A 20,715-nucleotide genomic window follows, 5' to 3' on the forward strand; every position below is an offset into this window, starting at 1 on the left:
TCTCTCTCTCTCTCTCTCTCTCTCTCTCTCTCTCTCTCTCTCTCTCTCTGTGTGTGTGTGTGTGTGTGTGTGTGTGTGTGTGCATTAATTTGTTGCTCTTTGCTGGTTTTTAAAGAAACATCAGTGCAGGCCTAACTTTGTCGCGTTGACTCCATTTTCTGGCCACGGGTTTGTGTCTGCGCGCACACCCTACAAAGTTAATGGTGATCAACTTTGTGACATGCCCTCTCGTGTTTTAATTCAAGAAAGCATGTATAACTCACAGGCTCATAGCGCAACCAGCCTCTCCCCCTAGGCCCTGGAGACCTCAGAACACAAATTGTTATTTTGTCTACACCCAAACAGCAGTAAACTACTATGGGGGAAATTTTTTTTTTTTTTTAAAAAGCCCTCCATCATCGACCCACCACTGTAACAGGCTAGGGAATCAAAGTATTCTCACATGACACAACGCTACCAATAAAAAATTCCGACTCCATTTAAAAAAAGGGGGTGGGGGGAAGCCAACATATTTTTTCCTGCTTTTGTCCAAACCCCAGAGCCCCCGGCAGGGATGATTGATTACTTTGCTCCACCTTGAGTGAAAGCCAGGAAAAAGCCACCTCCCCAATCCACACAGACAGCTTCGCCACTTAGAATTTTTTTTTTTATGGTTTGTGAGTGACGCACTAGAAAACTGGGGAGAAAAAAAAACGAAAGAAAGAAAACCTCTCTCTCATGCAGGGCGTCTTCCGCCCCATAAACTTGGCAAAAAGCAAACTGTACTGAAATACTCCGCTCCCCATATAAGGCAGCCCAGCTAAACATGTCATGCGTAATTTATGTTCGGTCGGCGGAGAATTAACCTTTCGGTGAACATATTTGGCCCATATGAAAAGCAGGCTGGATGGCAAGGGGAGGGAGGGGGCTGAGCAGCCAAGCTCTTTCGGGGACACGGCTCGGAGCTCTCCCTCAGCCCCCTGGGGCTCTCTCTCACCTTCCCTTCTCCTAACAAAGGTCAGTAAGTTGTGAACACACTTGCACGCACCTGTTTTCTTTCTTTCTTTTCTTTTTTTTTTTTTTTTTTTTAGACTGCAAAACTGTGTCCAGGCTGGGCTTTGACAGGGTCTGCAGGACGCACACGCACGCAAACACGCTCACACACACGCAGACACACACACACACACAGGAAACCCAACTGCAGCTGTGACCTTCTGCTTTCTTTGGGGCTGGAGATGGTGTGTGATACGAAACCATGGAGTGTGGTAACCCAGCCCCTCTCTGGTCGGATTCATTCTGTTCTCTCCAGAGCTTAATCTCACTTCCTCATTCAGCCACCTCCATTGCTCTTGGCCCCTCCAGAGCCCCAACGACAGAGTCCAAGACTAGGAGGAAGAAGAGGAGGAAGAGGAGAAGAAAAGGGAGGGGGAGAGACAACTATGAAAATGGAAACTTACCTCTCACATTTTTTTCAGAGGCAACCAGACTGTAGACGGCTTGCCCAAGGCATTGTGGGATTCATTCGGACAAGATGACCAAGCTTGGAAATTGAACTTGTCAGTCCCTTGTCACAGGAGCGTTATGAGGATGGCCACAACTCATTGAGCTGCAGTGAAAGGCTGTTGCATGGAGCTGGGCAGACTCTTATCTCTGATGTCTGGTTTCCGTTGCTGCCTGCACCGCCCCTCCCCCATTCAGCAAACCCTACCAGGAAGCACTGGGCGTACTTGTTCAAGCCTCAAGAATGCACACACAGGGAAAAAAAGCTGGGAAACTTTCAGCGGCGGGCTTGCTTGGCTGGCACTCCCCCCAGAAGCCCCCCACAAGCCAGGCAGGAAGAGCCACCAAGGCCATTCCGTCGGCCCCGCTGCTGGGAGACGAGGGAAAACGGGAAAGGGAGACCCTGAGATCCAGGAGAGCATCCCCTCCAAAGTCCTATTGGTATCTCCCATCTTATATGTAAAACATTATAACCTCGGAGCTGTAGTGTAAATGTGACACATTCCTGCTGCCCGCCCGCCTGCGCTTTTGGACAGTCTGAACAGACAGATGCATCCATCATTAAAGAGGCCCTCCGATGGGACCCGGAAGAGCCCTTGGACAAGGTTAGCCTGAAGGTTAGATTCAGATTAGGAACAAGCCCTCACACTTTGCAAGGCTGCCAGCGGGCCGCTGCCGCTGGCAGTGCTGAAGCAGCCTGGTTAACAGCAGAGAAAATATCTGCAAAGGAGGAAACGGAGGCTGGCGCTCGCTCCCTGGCCGTCCTCAAAGTGGCATTTCCTTAGTAAACCTGGCCGTGACCCTAGTGACTTCCATCGTGAAGAAAAGCCAGAGTTCCACCCAATGTTCCTTTAGTCTGGAGGCTCTTTAGCAGTTTTGTGCCACGGACCCACCCCATGCTTTGTCAAGCCAGTGCAGCCTGTGGACCTTTGCTCAGAATCAGGTTTTTAAATCCATAAAATGAAATATGTGTAGGATTACAAAAGAAACCAATTATATTAAAATAGGGTTATGAAAATATTTTTGAAAAGTTCACAGACATTAGGTTAAGAACCCCTGCTCCATATTAATACAGAATATTGTTTATTAAGGAACAAACATGGGGCTCTTTTAAAAAGAAAGTAACATTGTGTAAAAAGTCAGAAAACCTTGGTATTGACACATTGGAGGAAAGGATGGGGGATCACAAATCACCTCACAGGTCCCAATATCATCTGTTGCTTACAAACTTAAGGCCATCATCTTAATAAGCTCGTGGAAATACCACGAGATGAAGTCAGCAGATCTGGGTTCAAAATCAGCCCCTGAGGTAACCTTGGCCAAGTCATGACCTCTTCTGTTCACAGTTTTTTCGTCTGCAAACTGAGAGCATTGGATGAGGTCAGATCTGCCTAACCCGGGGCCCAGGAACTTGTTTTTGTAGACATTTTAATAACTGCATTTGAATATAATGGGTTTCCTTTGTAATCCTCTGTATTTTATTTTATGAATTTAAAAACATGATTTTTTTTTAAAAAAAAAGAAAAGTTCAATAGGCTTGCAAGAGTGCTGAAGGAACCCAGGACACAAAAAAGGTCAAGAATCCCTGGACTAGAGCCACCGACAAGCATTTATTAAGCGCCTACTATATGATAGACACTCTGTTAGGGGCTACTTGACCTCTGAGATCCTTTCCAGCTTGAAATCTAGATTCCTCAGATGCTGAACTCGAACTCAGAACCAAATGGAAAGATGGTCAATTTTATGATCTCTGTACATGGCAGAGACTGTCAGAAGTGAGGGGAAACATGGCCAACCTGGGCAGAACCAGAGATTTCATTGGTTAACCAAGTAAAGAACCACCCTTTATCAACAGAGATCCCTCCCTTTTCTGCAACTCAGAGTAGAAATGAAGTCACTTGCCCAGGGTCAAACAAGCAGTAAGCATTAGAGGTAGGGATTGTTCAGGCCTGGCTCTAATGGTTCTCATCTTCCATGGACTCTTGTTTTTGTACAGGGGAATGATCTGAGGCACAGTACTGCTGATTAGATAGAATTTCCCCAAAGGGTAATGTTAGGGTTGAAGTAGGAGGGATGAGTAGGACCAGGCTAGGGAAGCTGGATTTAAGAGTGCTTCCAAAATGCCAGCCACCCAGCTCTTAGTGGCACTTAGGCATGAAAATAATTGGTTTGACAGACCTCAGAATAGAATCATTTTTAAGTAAATTTATGTAGTATTCCCTCTGTGGGATGGGAGAGGGAGCAGAAACCACCGTGCCTTTGGATTATCTGGACAGATAATGCAGTCATTATTTAAAGAGGTCCTCTGAACAGACCGGGGAAAGCTCGGTTTGAAGGCTAGATGGAGACGAGGAGGAAAGCCATCGTACGGAGATGTGTAAAGTCAGGTAATTCCATGACCTGAGTCGCCAGAAGGTATCCAAGCGATTGTGTGAGTATAAGGATGCTCTTGGAAGCATGTTAAAAACAAACAGACGAAACCAAAGCAAACCGAATGCTGCCTTAAGGTACAGGTCTTGGAAAACCGATGCTGGGGCAGTTTCCTCATTTTCCCTTTACTCTCCTCCTTGAATGCTCCTCCCATCCCCTGTTATTGTGCCAGCCCGCTCCTTTCCTTCCATTCCCGCAATTGTTAGGGGTTGCCTGGAGCTGCTTCCTGCTCACTACAAGCAGTAGCATGCCCCAGGGGTTGGGTTTAGATCCTGGGGCATGGCTACTCCTCGCTAATATTTCCCGAGAAACCTAGGTTTGAATATTATGGGAAATATCGTGTTAGCAAGATGTCTGAGCATGTAGACATACTGAATCCTTCCAAAGGGAAAAGGAAGGTTTGCCTTGGGAACAGCCAGAGAAGAAAAACTAAAGGCATCATGGGATCTGGGAGGTCCAGCGCAGTCCACAAACCATTTCCAGCAGGAGGGTTACTCAGGTTGCCATTAGCTTCTTGGCAGGATAATAATAATGTTCCTTTTAGGCACTTCTCTCGAATTGCTTGCCACAAATTCAAGTCGATTGAACAAGCATTTGCTCTGTAGTGCACACATTCATAGCGCCAGAGATGGGAGGGATCCCAGAGGCCGTCAATGCAGCACTCTCATTTACAGAGGAGGACACTCCAGCTCGTGGAGATACAAGGATTTGCCCAAAGGTACAAAAGCAGTGGTAGTCAGGACGAAAAGACAAAAACGATTCGTGCCCCCAGGAGTTTAGGTTCCACCAGATCTTCCCTTTGGAATGGTAAATCAGCCTTCCCACTCTAAGAACTAGTATCTCACTGAGTTACAATTCTCTTTAAAATTTCCAATGGGATATTTCAGTGTTTTTTAGTTTGGATCTTTGAATTCAAAAAGAAAATAAAACAACTTGCCTTTGGGAACAAGAATATGAAAAATGAGAATTTGAAACCATACATAACAAAACAGGAAATGTTTTCTCCACCTTGATACTGGGGAATAGGGGACACTTCTGGTAAGCAGAGATATGGAGCCAGAGACTCATCTTCTGCTCCACTGAAGAGAATACAGAGAAATACAAGCAAGACCCTGGAATGTCAGAACCACTACAAGGCAGCCACCCCATTAAACAACAGAAGGGAGAAAAGAAGGAAAAGTCAGGAGACAGATAAAAACATGATGGCCAAAACGTCTCACTATAAGAGTAGATGGGCTGAAAACTGAGAAATGAACCCAAATCAACTGGGATGTCTAAAATGAGTAATGATCATCTTCAGCAAGCAACTTTGACATTACTTATCACATTAATGACACCTTTTAAAAGTTCTAAAGCTCGCAGTGGATAGAGCAACGGCCCTAGATTCAGGAGGACCTGAGTTCAGATCCCGCCTCAGCCACATAACACTTACTAGCCGTGTGACCCTGGGCAAGTCACTTAACCCCATTGCCTAGCCAAAAAATAAAAAATAAAAAAAGTTCTAAAGCTGGATTAGGATCATCAAGTAATATGACGAATGCCCGTTTGGGGACCATCAACAGAGAATGCAACACTGACCTCCATCTAGTCTCTTCGGGAATATTCTCATCTAATTTTCAGATGATGAGCATGATGCAGGAGAAGCCCAATAATAGCAATAATAATAATAACAATAACAATAGCGTTCATATGCTTTAAAGTTTGCAAAGAACTTGATGTGTGATTGTCACATTTCATCTCCAAACCAACCCTGATATCAAACAACACCTTCACAATTTCCTAAGAGAATTATGCTTTTAGTTCTATGAAATCAACGTCCTAGGAATTTGTCTTCAGTGTATCCTGTGTTACCAAAAGGAGGTCACGTGTGTGAGTAGAAAAGAAAATCATAGTATAAAATACAACCTACCTCCAGATAGAGATCTAATGGTCTTAGAGTGAATATTAAAGGATATATATATATATATATTCTTTATTCTTCTCCCTGCCCCCACTCAGAACATGGCTAATATGGAAATATGTTTTGCATGACTTCATTTGTATAAAGGGGATCTTATTTCTTGCCTTCTCAACAAGTGGGGGAAGAAGCAGAGGAAGGAAAAGAACCTGAAACTGAAAATTAAAAAAAAAAAATTTCTAAGTCCAAAAAAAAAAAAAGAAAAAAAAGAAATGAAAATCATATAAAACAATAAGGGATAAAAGCAAGTAGATATTTTTAAATAAAATATTTTGTCCAACAATGCCTGGGCATGACCATCATTCCAATGGTGTGCACGTTCTGGGATGGATTGTTAATGTAGAAAAGTTAAGAATATGGGTCCAGACAAGGATAGACTTTCAAATAAAGACCAACCTAGTTTAAACAAACTTTACCAGAATCATGTTCTCTATTTTTTCCTTAAAAACATGAGAAAGCTGGACATGGTAGCGTATGCCTAATATCCCTGCTACTGGAGAGGCTGAGGCGGGTGGATCTCTGGAGTTCTAGAGCTCTGAGCTGCAGTGGGGCTGGTACAGTAGGGTTTCCACGCCAAATTTAGCACTAACATGGTGAATCGTCCACCCCATTGCCTGCACAGGAGAGGTAGGGTGGGATAAAGACAGAACGAACGCTGGGCTGTCTAGGAAGGTGAGAACTGATCCAGGTCAAAAAGTGAGGTCCAGACTTCCACGTGATTCAGCAATGGGATTGGGTTCCTGCATGTCTGCTGATCTTTTAGCCTGGATGAGATGAGGAGATCCAGTCTATGAAGTGAAATGAAATGAATGAAACTAAAACAATATGAATCCAGGGAGAAAGAGAAATGTGAGTCCCCAGTTTTTTTGAATGGTGAACCTTCTTTGCATTAACTCTAAATTCACGGCATGTGGAAACAGTGACAATGAGGTCTTTGAGTGGGAATCGGGATATGGGAACACAGGGAATGATCAAAATAAGTCTGAAAGGTGACCTTTTTTTACTATAATTTTCATGTGGTTTAGAAGTCTAGAAAGCCACAGGGAGGAAGGAAAAGCAGAGAATGGGACACAATTGGTAGAGGAATCTCCCAGGTAAACCTTCAAGCTCTGAGACTGTGGAAAGGGGGCTAGGTTTGGAGTCACAGAACCAAAGTTGAAATCTTGGGTGCGTCCCGTATACCATAATCACCTACGTGATTCAGTAACTAGAGTGCTTTACCTGGAACCAGGTAGGTGTGAGTTCAAATCCCACCTTGGGCACTTACCAGCTGTGTGACTCTGGGCCAGTAAGTAATTTAACTTCTCTCTACCTCAGTTTCCTCATGTGTAAAATGGAGAGAATTATAGCACCTGCCTACTTGAGATCAAGCAACATAACACACGTAAAGTGTTTTATATGCCTTAAAGTGATCTATAAATGCTACCTGCTGTTATTATTGTCATCATGTCTTTGCTAGAAGGAATTGTGAAACATCAACTGGTCTAGCCTCCTGCCTTGAAACAGGAAAGTATTATCTCCATTTGTCAAGTTGAGAACTGAAGCCCAGAGTGGTTACGTGAGGACAGACAGGGCAGGCCACAGAGGGGAATGCTGGATTTGGAATCAGGAAGCCTGGGTCTGGCTTGGCTCTGCTCCTTCCAGAATCTGTGTGACCTTGGGTAGGTCACTCACCCATCCTGGGCTTCAGTGTCCTGGGACTCTAAAATGAGGAGGCTGGACCAGATGGTGACTCTGCTCGCTTCCTTCTCAGAATCGGTGATCCCAGCAAGAAAAGTGGCAGAATGGGAATGAAAACCCCATTTGCCTTCGTTCTCAGATCTTTCCACTATAATGTGCACCTCGTCTTACATCCCAAACTAAGTTGTCTAAAGTATGTTTTCAAATATGCTATGTTCCATGTGAAAAGGAGAAAATTGTGTTTTCTTTTGGTTTTCTTAAGGATGAATTATGAATGGTAAAAATAAGAAATGTGAAACGTAACTTGAGGTTTGAAATACATATAATATCTGAGCAGCAGCGTGACATTATGGATAGAGAGCTGGCCTTGGAGGCAGGAGGACCCGGGTTCAAGTCTCATACCTGGCACCGAGTGGCTCTGTGGCCCTGGGCAAATCACTCGACCTCTTAGTGCCCCAGAAAACTCTCTAAGACAAAAGATGGCAGAGGAGGGGCCAACCTGCATTGTTCAAGGGAGTTTTCTCATCCAGGAGTTGCCTGCATCAATGAAACCATAGCAAGCGCATTGGTCCGATGTATGTGCGTGTGCGTGTGTCTGTGCGTGCGTGTGTGTGTGTGTGTGTGTGTGTGTGTGTGTGTATGTCTGAAGGAGGAAGAGAAGGGAAGGAGGAAAAGGGAGAAGGAGGAAGGGGAGGGAAGGGGAGGGAACAGGAGGGAAGGAGAGACCTGTGCTTTCAATGGGAGAAGGAGCTTCAGCGTGTGTACTGCCATATGGCAATGTTGATATTGATATATGCATGTGCATACGGACTTCCTCCTTTCTTACAATAGAATGGAAGTGACAGTTGATTTTTTTCTTTATCCCCAAAGCCTAGCACACAGTGGTGGTTGTTGTTAAGTTGTTTCAGTCGTGTCTGACTCTCTGTAATTCCTTTGGGGATTTTCTTGGCAAAGATAGTGGAATAGTTTGCCATTTCCTTTTTCAGATCACGTTACAAATGAGGAAACTGAGGTAAAGAGAGTTAAGTGACTTGCAAAGGGTCCCACATCTAATTAGTGGGGCCAGATTTGAACACGAGATTTGACTCCAGGCCCAGCGCTCTCTCTAATGTATCATGGCGCTGCCCAAAAACTGTTGTGGCTGTTTGGTCATGTCCAACTCTTTGTGGCCCCATTTGGGGTTTTCTTGACAAAGATACTGGAGTGTTTTTCCGTTTCTTTCTCCAGCTCATTTTACAGATGAGGAAACTGAGGCAAATAGAGGTTAAGTGACTTGTCCAGGTTCACATAACTAGTAAGTGTCTGAGGCCAGAGTTGAACTCAGGAAGACTCGTCTTCCTGACTCCAGGCCCAGGGCTCTATCCACTGACCCACCTAGCTATGCATAGTATTCATTTTGTAAATATTTGTTGATTGATTGAAAACTCCTTCCACCAATGGAGACCAGCAAGTCATCTGTAAGTCTAAGCTTAGAGATCTGCCTACACTGCTAGATTGGGGAGACAAACACAAAAGCAGAACCCTTCACAGGTATATGTGTGCACATACGTGTGTGCATGGGTATACCATTGGGAGGGGTAGGGGAGATATCAGTCGCCAGAGGGAGAGGACACCAGAGAAGACATCCTGGAGGTGACATTTGAGCTGAGTCCTGAAGGAAATCAGAGTTTCCAAGAGTCAAAGGCAAGGAGTAGTAGCATTTCGCTGAGACCCAGGGAGGCCGAGCGATTGGCCCAAAGTCTCTGAGGGCGGTAGACCTCAGAGAGTAGGTACCCCATACACACATTGCATATGCACACAGATAGGTATGTATCTGGTCATGGCGCCCCACCCAACAACCACTTTCAGGTGGCGTCCCAGGGGTCATGACTGGAGCTCCTAATCCCTCCAAGGTGCCCATTCCAGATCTTACCCATCTCCACTTATAGGCTTAGGTTGGGAAGAGCTCCAGCCAGGCCTTCTACCCTCACCTGCCCACACCGTTCCATCATCTGGGTTCCTTAATTCAATTACTTAAAAGGTTCTGCTCCGAGCTCTGTGGTCCTCCTGTTGGCTGCCATCATCAGTGAGTGTCTGGAAAGAGGCAGCACTGGACCAGCCCATTACCTTTCCCAGGTTCCTGCTGCTTTCACATGAAAATGAATCCCACAAAAGTCTGAAGATACAAAGTAAGGCACTCAAAGTCTGAAGAGGGGCTATCTCTCCTATGAATGTGTGTGTATGTATCTTTATGTGTGTGTGTCTCTTTATGTATGTATGTGTGTATGTGTATCTTTATGTATGTGTATGTGTGTACCTTTGTATAGGTATGTGTATGTGTATCTTTGTGTGTGTGTGTGTGTGTGTGTGTGTGTGTGTAAACACACACATCCCCATAGAGGTGCTTGGACTTGCTCAGGATGACACCGCTGGTGTGTATCAGAGGAAGGTCAGAGGAAGGTTTGAACACAGATCTTGTTGACTTTGGCCAGCTCTCCACCATGCCAAGCTGCTTCTCTCTGCACAAAGACACACTTATCCTTTTGTGCCATCAATCAGTCAGTAAACATTTGTTATATGCCAGGAACTGTGCTAAATTCTGGGGGTAGAAATGCAAAAAACAAAGACAGTCTCTGCCCTAGAAGAGTGGAAAAGGGTAGGGTGGGAAGGGGCCTGGTGAAGGACAACAGCAGAATGTCCAAAGCCATGGAGCCAGGTGAGAAAGAAGAGCCAGCTGGCTCAGTGGGCCTCCCTAAATGAAGGTGTAGCTTTGGGGAGTAGCCCTTTGTTTGAACCTCCATTCAGAGAAGTCCCAGGGATAGAGGGTGCTGATTAGGGTCCAGGAGTGGAGAACCTGTGGCCTTGAGGCCACACATGGCCCTCAGGTATGGCCCTTTGACTGAGTCCAAACTTCACAGAACAAATCTCTGTAATAAAAGAATTGGTTCGATAAAACTTGGCCTCAGTCAAAAGGCCTCACCCAAGGACCTAGAGGGCCATAGTTTCTTCACCAGTGGAATAGACTGCAAGCTCCTTGAGGGCAGGGACTGACTGTCTTCTGCCTCTTTTTGTCTCCACTGGCTTAGCACAGTTCCTGGCACATAGTAGGCGCTTAATAAAAGTTTATTGAATGAATAAATGAAGATATAAGTACAAGGTTAATTTGATCCTTAAGATGAGGAGGACCCTGTGGGTATGATGAAAAAAGTCCAAAGTAATCTACATACACATCTGCATGTACACAAATAATTCGGGTCCAGACTTTGATATATCAAGGAATTCCTTGTTATGATCCATGATTCTAGGAATTGCTCACAATTCCTTTAAACCTTATCTAATATCTCTCCGGTGGACCACCCAACTTCAATTTCACTAGGTCAACTTGGGAAGCTCCATGAGCCAAAAATATCAATGTGAACTGTATTCTAGGAATGGACTGAATTTCTAAGGAAAGAATACTGGAAGCGTACCTCATACCTAACCGCAAAAGGTTACAATCACTTAAACGCAAGTTTTCTCATTTCTGACATTGCGGGGCAGGGCAAGATGATATTTGTTATAGAATACTTTTGAAATTTTTGTGTAAAGCAGCATTTTCCAATAAAATCTCAAATATATATACATATATGTATACAGATATGCATATATATGTGTATACATATATACATACATATACATATATAGTTCCCACTGATATGATAAAAGTTGGACTATGCTACTGAAACAGCTATATATTTTTCTAATATTTTGGGTAATAAGATAAATGCGCATAGGTAACTGACTCCATCGTCATCTGGAACATTTTCTGGGCAGTTGCTATAAAAGTTTATCCCAAGAACATATATTAACCACCTCATCTCCTGCAGGAGATATATCTATTCTCCACAACTCAACTGTATCGAAAACATTACATTCCTGGATCCTAAGCTCATGTGATAGATGGAGAATCATCCTCACATCTCATAAGAGTGGATTTACATGGTTATAGTATGGGATTTTGCCCTTTTCAGCAAATGAAAGAAAGAAAAGAAAGGAGTGAGAGAGAGAGAGAGAGAGAGAGAGAGAGAGAGAGAGAGAGAGAGAGAGAGAGAGAGAGAGAGGAAGGAAGGAAGGAAGGAAGGAAGGAAGGAAGGAAGGAAGGAAGGAAGGAAGGAAGGAAAAGAGACATAAAAAAAAACTAAGACAGAGAGAGAGGCTCCATTTTCAATAAGTCTTTTGGAAAACAATATTCATAATCAATTTGGGGAGCACCTTCCAAGGGCATGTTTCTGACTTCTTCAGCAGCAGTTCTTACCCTCTGGCTATTCCACTGAAATCACTTTATCCCAGGATCTTGATGACCTCCTGACCTTTTCTCAGGCATCACTTCCTCAGCCTTGCTGACCTTGGATTTTGTGCCTCACTCACTTCTCCTTGACAGATCAGCTTCTGTGGCATCATTCCTCTTCCCTGGCTCCCTCTTATGACTCTGGCAATCCTTTCTCTGCTCACATCAGACCTCATTTGGAATAGCGCATTCAGCTCTGAAGGCTACATTTAGGGATGACACTGATAAGTAGGAAGCATCCCAAAGACAATCAGGATAATGAGTTCATGCTTGACAGGGGACAGGATAGAGAAACTAGGGATGCTTCATCCCCTGTGGACTGGCCTTAGAATGATAATAGAGTTTCTACGGGAAATGTGTTTTAGTCACATGACCTATGTGGGGACACAACCCTTTAGTAAGTTATAAATTCTATGAAGACAGAATCTGCTTTTTTAGACCCAAAGCATCTATTTGCTTCCCTTCCTTTGCCTTTTCCAGAGGAACTCTCCAGGCTCAGCATAAAAAGTGACCAGAAAAAAGTCCTAACGACCCATGAGGAGGCCTTCCCAAAGGGTAATCAGGCTGCTGGAGGGAAAGAGGGGGTATTGAACCATAGTGATCTTCTTCCCTAGTTGCTTAAAGTGTGTTTTCTTATTGTGCTTTATCAGGCAGAAAACTTGGCATAGAGGGTACAGGGTGAGATCAGGGAGATCTAGGCTGAAGTTCAAGTACTGATAATTACAAGCTATGTGACTATGGGCTACTCAATTAAAATTCCTGAACCTCAATTTCTTCATATCTAAAATGGGACAATAATACCTATGGACCCAACCTCACAGATGACTGTGAGGTTCACATGAGCTTATGTTCTTCAAATGCTTTGCAAATGTTGAGGGTTTTAGCTTATGATGTAATACCACCCACTACAGCCAACAGCTAAAGTGTTCACTATTTGAAACTGTTCTCCTTTGATCACCTGCCGTGTTTGAGTCTCCTTGGACCCAAGCTCACTCACTAATCTCCTCTACAGATGTAACTGTTTCTTGATCACTGAACATCTCCTCTGTGTATCAGCTAACACGGAAAGACTTAACAAGTAGCTGTCAGTGTGGTGCTGATGGGAGAAGACCAGCGCCTTTATTGTCTCCTAAATTCTGAATGGAGTTCAGATTTCATGAACCATCATCACAACATGTCAACAGTGAATTTATTGCCACATTTTTACTTTATTGGAATCCTGCAGCATTCTTTAGCACAGCATTCCCACCCTTCATAATCCATGAAATATTTCTTTTTTTTTCTAGAGAGCAGACGGGCTTTAATCAAAAAGTTCCTGTGGGCAGAGTCAAAGAAGTACCTGATTGATCATCTTACTAAGGCTTCAGTTTATGTTTTTCATATATTTTCCAGGTTTAATCAGAATTCCTGCTTCCAAGCTTTGGGTTAATATTAGAAGATGGAAGTCAAAACTTCATCACAATGACAGAAAAGGAAAATGACAAATATTGGAGGGGTTGTGGGAAAATTGGGACACCAATGCACTGTTGGTAGAGTTGTGAACTGATACAACCCTTCTGGAGAGTAGGGCTACTCTCCAGGTCCAAAGGGCTATAAAACCGTGCATACCCTTTGACCCAGCAATACCACTACAAGGTCTGCATCCCAAAGACATCATAAAAAAGAGAAAAATTCACATACACAAAAATATTTATAGCAGCTCTTTTTTTCTGGCGGCAAAGAATTGGAGATTGAGAGGAAGTTCATCAAATGGTAAATGTCTGAACAACTTGTGCTATGTGATTATGATGGAATACTATTGTGCCATAAGAAATGATGAAGGGAATAGCTTCAGAAAAACCTGGAAAGACTTATATGAACTGATACAAAATGAAGTAGGCAGAACCAAGAGAACATTTTGCACAATGGCAGCAATATTGTTCAATGATCAATTGTGAAGGACATTTATTCTCTGCAATACAATGATCCAATATAATTCTAAAGGACTCGTGATTAAAAATTCTATCTACCTCCAGAGAAAGAACTGGTAGAATCTGAATGCAGATCAAAGCATTTATTTTTTACTTTTTTATTTTTTATTTTTTGTTTGGTCTGTGTTTTGTTTTGCAACATAGCTAATACATAAATGTACTTTGCATGACTTCACGTGCATAATCCATGTGAAATTGTTTGCCTTCTCAAAGGGAGGGAGGAGAGGGAGAGAATTCAGGACTCAAAATATTTAAAAAAACAAAGGTTACAAAAATTTTACATGTAATTAATAAAAAGAAAAAAATTGAAAAACCATTTAACTCCATCATATTTTTCTCATATGCCAATGTTGACATTACGGTCATAATGAGGTATCAAGGATCAATGGAATGAGTGCTAGGGTTGAAGACATGAAGACCTGGGTTCCCATCCCAAATATGATACTTAAAACCTGAATGTTTCTTTCTCTGCTTTTCCTTTCTTTTCTTTTCTTATCCATTTGGCACAGTGCCTTTGTCATTAATAAATCTACAAACATTTATTTATTGCCTATTATGGGCCATGAAGCTGAGTGTTTGCTGGTGGGTCTAGCTTAAGATCCCACCAGTGCGCTTCTGGGAGTGGAGACCTCTTCCACTCTTCCATCTTTATCTCTTTCCTGCTCCTATACATCCAAACACAGAATGGGGTGAAGAGGACAAAAACCTCAAGTTTTTGCATCCTCCAGCTGACTACTGGGCAAACTGCCTTTGAGAACTGTCATCTCTTTGGTTCCAGACTTTTGGTTTCTTTTTAAATATTTGAAACTGTCCAAATCACTAACAATTGAGCAACATACAAAACAAAAGAACCCTGAGGTTTCACCTTATACCCAGAAAATTTGTAAAAAGTGATTAAAAAAACAGAATAGTTAATGTTTTAGAGGTTTTGGAAAACAAACATGTATTACTGATGGAGCTATAAACTGGTACAACAATTCTGAAAGGCAATTTATAACTATGTAAATAAAGTGATGAAAATATTCATACTCTCTGAACCAGAGAATCCACTGCTAAGTATATGCACCAAGGAAGTCAATGTCAGAAAGAAGGGTTTCATATACACCAAAATATTTGTGGTAGCACTTTGATGGCATCAAAGAAGTGGAAACAGGAGAATGAAGGAATGGTTAAACAATTTGCAGAACACGAGTGTAAGGACTATTGCTGAACATGATATGAATATGGAGAGGCCTGAAAGGGCTTACATGAACTGATGCAGAGAGAAGTGAGCAGAACCAGGAAAACGACATGCACAATAACTATGATAACAACAGTAATTACGACTGTGTAGTACTTTAAGGTTTGTAAAGCCCTTTAAAAATATTAACTCATTTTATCCTCACAACAACTGTTGAGAGAAGTGCTGCTCTTATACCCAGTTTACAGCCAACACAGTCATTGGGAACAGTAATAACCATAGAACAATTGAATACTGTGAAATCACAGAGCACAAGTTTAGCCCCAGTGTTGTAGAGTACATATCCCGTCCCTCCTTTCCTTTGTAAAGCTCAGGGTCTATGACTAGAGAACATTATATAATGTCAGCAGCTTTTCTACGCGTTGATTGGTTAGTTGAATTTTTTCTATTTCATTTTTAAAAAAAAAGCATTTCTTTTAAGAGCAGTTCTATGGATGGGGTGAAAGGTATACAGGTGGAAATCTGGGTAATGAAAAAAATAAGTATTTTTCAATAACAACTTATTTCTAAAAAGCATATAGTTTTTTAAATCTCTATTTCAAATCTACTTACTGGAAAGCATTTGGGGAGATTGGGAAAAAAGACAGAACATGTTCAAATGAAGGAGTTATAAATTATTGAAGCTTGTGGACCATTTTGCCTGTACAAACTGACTGAAGGTTAGGAATCACACATTAACTAAAAATGAGAGTGTATTAATTTTAATTGCTGAGAGAGAGAGAGAGAGAGAGAAACAGGGAAAGATGAAACGACAACCCCTATGAACATGAACATACATGTAGTGATCTCAAACTAATCAGAACTCAGAACGCACTGAAATTTTAGGTTATAATATTCTCGAATTACACAAAAGCAACAAAGCTTTCATTTGTGTTCATACTATGATCGAATCATAACATATCAAGTCGATTCTTTGTAATGCTACTTAACTGCCCCCCCTTATTCTTTGAATGAAGACTTTTCTCCTTTACTTTTTATTAAAAACTATAAAATTTCTAAAAGATAAAAGCATAAAGGCTACTGTCTGCATTAGGTCCTCTTTCCATAATGTTCTGCCTTTCTAAAGAAAGCCAAATTTAAAGGCTTAAGCAGTTCAGACTAAGTTTTCCTTGTTGTTCTTTACCTGAAAAAGGTATTTATTCTTACAAAATGCTGGTCCGTTTGACTGAGAGATTCCTTAAATAGATTATTCTCTTCATTTATCACTCTCGATGCCCAGGAGATGACAGAATGTGTTTTGCACCAAAGTCCAGTTCATATGGTGGAGCTCAAGGGGATCCCTAGGGATTAGGAAGGCATGGGTATTGCAAGACATCATTACTGGTTAACTTTCCCTCCACTCATTCCCTTTCCTTCATTGAGACAAAGTGTTTTTTTTTATTTTGAGTATAATGTAATCTCTTTTTTTTTTTAAAAGAACATGTTAAAATTTTGTCTCCTTTGGTCATTGGCCACGTCAGGCATCTGGGCCAATTGACATGTAGAGCAGCTGATGCCATCATGCCATCTTGCGCAGTGTCCTGCTTCCTTTTCCCTACTTATCTTGGCACTTGGCCCAATATTGCTATTTGCCCCCACTCAAGGGAGTTCACTCAGAAGAAAAGGAGTTGAAACTTTGGCATACTATCTATCAGGAGGTTGCCAACCCCTGGCCTATTTCCATAGGCATGTCTAGAGCATGAACTGGGCTTGTCCAGATAAGCCAGCAACTCAGCTTACCCCCTGGATACACCAAGGTCTACTTCTGGAACGAATGTCCGTCTGCCTGCTTACGATGGTGGATTAAACATCTGCAAGGTAGCGATCACCTTTTCAGCCCAAGACCTTTAATGCACTTAGTAAATGTTTAGGGGAAATATGTCAAAGCCTAGCAAATATAGGAGAGGGAAAGGATTAGTGGTCAACTCAATAAGCATTTATTGGGCATCTGCTATGTGTGGGGTACTTGTGCTGGATGCTGTGGATACAAGAAGAAAAAAGACAGACAGTCACTACCCTCAAGTCCTTGATAAGGGAAGGGAGAGAAGGGGAGGGGAAAGAATTGCAGCATTTACAAAGAGGTATGGAGGGTACCTTAACACCTAGCAGAATTGAGAAAGGTTGGTGTATAAAGCATGGAAATCTAATGGAAGAGAAAGGTTTTAAGAGGCAGAAATGAGGATAGAGAGAGAGCATGCTAGGTCTGTGGGAAGGGCTGATAGAAGAGCTAGGGCAGGACATGGACGTAGAAAACATATAACAGCAAGTGAACCACATATGGTGAGATTCAGTCAGACTCACTTCTTGATGCGTTTTACGTTACTCCACAGCGCAGTGATACTCCATGGCCCCATGAACCTGGGGTCAGAGGGTCTGGATTCAAATTCTGACTCTTCTTCCTTAAAAGCTGCGTGACCTGGACCAAGTCAACTTGTTATCCTCTCAGCATTGGTTTCTCGTCTATAAAAATGAGGGTGGTCAACCTGGATGGACCCTAAGATCTCTTTTAGATCGAAATCTGAGATCCGGTGATCCCACTTGGCTGAAAGTCGCAAAACAACTGTGGAAAAATCCACTATGACATTCCTTTGAGTCCGCCATTGAGATATCAAGACAGAACCCAAGGAATGCCATGAATGGATCTGTTGTCAAACTGCCTCTGAAGCTTGTTTTAAGGTGCCAGTGTGGCTGTTTGTGTCAAGGGAAGGTTCAGTGAATAGTAAATAGACCCTTTAAAAACTAGACACATGCACGTGTGGCCAAGGCACAAGTTTGCTTTGGCCATCTATCCCCAAATACTTTACTCATGGGATGAAAAACATAGAGCATAAGAGAAAGGTATATATGCAGAAAAAATCACAGTATTGGCCATTTTAAAATATCAGTGGGAGACGTCAATTTCCCCATTGGAGTTTAAGCTAAAATTCCTTTTCAAATCTAGTGGGAGACATTATACTAAGAATAGAAATGTGACCAGAATGAGATCTAGAATCTCTTAGTTACAGGCCATGCATGCCAAAAGATCCCTCAGAGATGTAGTTTCATTAGCTTTTTTCTTATTTCTCTATGTGATTCTTACAAAATAAGAGCACTTCCCAAAAATGAAATGAGAGTAGACAATAATGATTACGTGTCTCTAAGAGTTGTTTAGTCAGTACCAAATGCTTGGGCCTCAGGAAAAGTGACATCATCCTCAAAAAGGGACATATTGACCCTTGGAAAAGAGACTCTTTTCATACATGATGTTAACCCACAAGAGGCAGAAAAGTCAAAGAGAGTGGGAGGAGAGGTCACTTGGCTCCAGAAAAGTCCTTCTAGAGCATCTCCTTTAGGAAGTTCAAGTGATGAAGGAGAAGGCCTCATTATCCCCATGATAACCCAACATGAATCTTATCATGCTATGCTTAACCCTCCCAATTAGTCTTTCCTAACCAACCCAAGGTAAGTCATTCAGACTCTGATCTTTGTCCACGGCTGGTGAGCCAAAGACACTTTGGTAGCCAACAGGAATACTCTTGCAAGGTAAGAGTCAGAGCAGGGACCAGTTGTAGGTGACTAAAATGAGGTCTACACATATAACTGTGTTTCAGAAGTGTTTCAGTCATTCCTCCAAAGTCCCCCTGCTCTCTAACTTACTCACCAGACCATAGCAGATCATCCCCTTTTCTCTCTTTCTGTGGTCTTTGTCCACACATGAGTCCTTCCACTTTTGTCCATTGACACCATCTCCTCTTTTCTGGGAGTGACTCCCATTGATCACCCACTCTCTCTCATTAATTTGCAATTGCTATTTATCCACTGGCTCTTTCAATAGATCTTATAAACATGCCAATAATATCCTTTCAGACTAGAGGTGTCCAACATACACCAGCCCACCATACTGGAGTGAGATCTAAACCAGTTTAAAATGTAATTGGAAAATACTTAACAAAGTAAGCAAAAACACGATAAAACATAGATTATGTTAATATGTGGTTTTTTCAAGTCACTGGGCCCAGAGGGATCCTTGTGTATGGTTTAGTGACCTTTCTATTTAAGTTTGATCTCATTGCTTTAGATCATAATATCCCTTTAGGCTGGATTTGAACTCAGGTCTTTCTAACTCCAAGTCCAGCACTGTCCACTGTGTGATCTGGCTACCAACAAAGGAAGGGGAAAAAAAAAACAGTCCTCACCCTCAAGGAATAAACATTCTAATGGAGGCTTCTGGTCTGTCCTCACTTCAATCCATCCTTCAGGTAGCTGCCAAATTAATTTTTGCAAAGCCCAGGTATGACCATATCACTTTCCTCTCAATAAATGTCAGGGACTCCCTCCTATCTAGAAAATTAAAGATAGAATTGTTTTATCTCGGGGGTGCCTATGATGTCTTTGTTTTTATTTTGCATTTATCTTTGCTATGTCTATTACCCCCTCCCTTGGAACATAAGCTCTCTGAGGGCAGGGATTACTTGTCGTTGTACCTTTGCACCTAACCAGTGCCTGCCTGACATATCACAGCTGTTTAATAAAGCCATGTTGAATTGAGTTAGCTAATGTACATCTATACACCTACATTTATCAATGTCTCCATAACTCTGTAGAGAGAAAATAAGTCTCCTTGGGTCTAGGCTTGAATCTTGATTCTTAACACTAGCTTTGTGACCACCAACAAACTCCATACTTCTCTGTGCCTCAGTTTCTAGTAGGTAACATAAGGTAAAAGCCACCTACTTTACAGAATTGTTTTGAGGAAAATGTTTCACAGTCCACAGATAGGGGCAGGGAAGGGGAAGGAAATCCGCATTTACAGCCCCTTACAATCCATATTTGTAGCCCCTTTCACTGTTTATAGAACCTTACAATTATAATCGCATCTGATCCTCACAACAACCATGTAAGTTAGCTGCGATTAATATGGCCATTTTAGAGTTGAAGACACTGAGGCAAACAGGGTTAAGTGACTTGCCCAGGGTCACACAGCTAATAAGTGTCCGAGGCCAAATTTGAACTCGTCTACCTAACTCCAAGCCCAGCTTTCCATCCCATGGGTCGCTTCATTGCCTTAGGTTGCTATATTGAGGTAAATTATTTGTTATTATTTTTCTGTGTCTCCATATAGACGTACAACAACATATGCAGAAAGGTCCCAGCATAAGGTATTTGTTGCTATTATTATTGTGTGTGTGTCTCCATATGGACACGCACTTGGACAGAAAGACCCGCCCATAAATTCTGCCATGTTCCTATGGATCTGGTAATATTTTCAGTCGAACTTTGTTCCCATTCATACCTTACGCAATATGGAGTATCCTCTTTATGATACCATTTTCTTGAGGCACCAAGGCTAACACCCTTTCAGGATTCTGCCATTATTATAGGTTAACTCCACCTTTGGTACTACTTGAGCACCTTCAGTACCAAGAGAGTGTTGGGTGGATTCTCAGCCTGGAAAAACAGGGCCCATGTGGACTTCTTGCCCTGAAACTGCAGCGTCACAGCGGAGATGGGTGCTTGTGGCCTCCAAACCCGCCACATCTAAAACCCTCTTTTTCCAGAGAGATAAAGTCACACAGGAATTGGCAAACCAAGGTCCTTTGACTTGAATTTTCTATCTACTATACCACTCTCGGAAAAGTCCTTTTCTATTTTCTACGCTTATATTTTGCACAGAAAGGTCTCCAAAAAAATAGAA

General features: G+C 42.3%; 1 protein-coding gene across 5 annotated transcripts in view; it reads right to left on the bottom strand.

The window, feature by feature from the left end:
* Window positions 1–20,715, bottom strand: part of MBNL1 (muscleblind like splicing regulator 1) — a 253,748-nt gene that overhangs the window by 223,431 nt on the left and 9,602 nt on the right. Inside the window, exon 1 of one of the 5 annotated variants that reach the window (XM_027875811.1) lies at window positions 1,437–1,781. The exons of 3 other annotated variants lie outside the window; for them this stretch is intronic. The gene's annotated coding sequence lies outside the window, so the exon portion shown is untranslated. Of the gene's footprint in view, window positions 1–1,436; window positions 1,782–20,715 lie in introns of those variants that run through there. One more of the 5 variants, XM_027875813.1, reaches the window with a different exon arrangement.

This window comes from Vombatus ursinus, unplaced genomic scaffold (genome assembly GCF_900497805.2).
Source record: "Vombatus ursinus unplaced genomic scaffold, bare-nosed wombat genome assembly UNPS02014810.1, whole genome shotgun sequence".
Lineage (NCBI taxonomy): Eukaryota > Metazoa > Chordata > Mammalia > Diprotodontia > Vombatidae > Vombatus > Vombatus ursinus.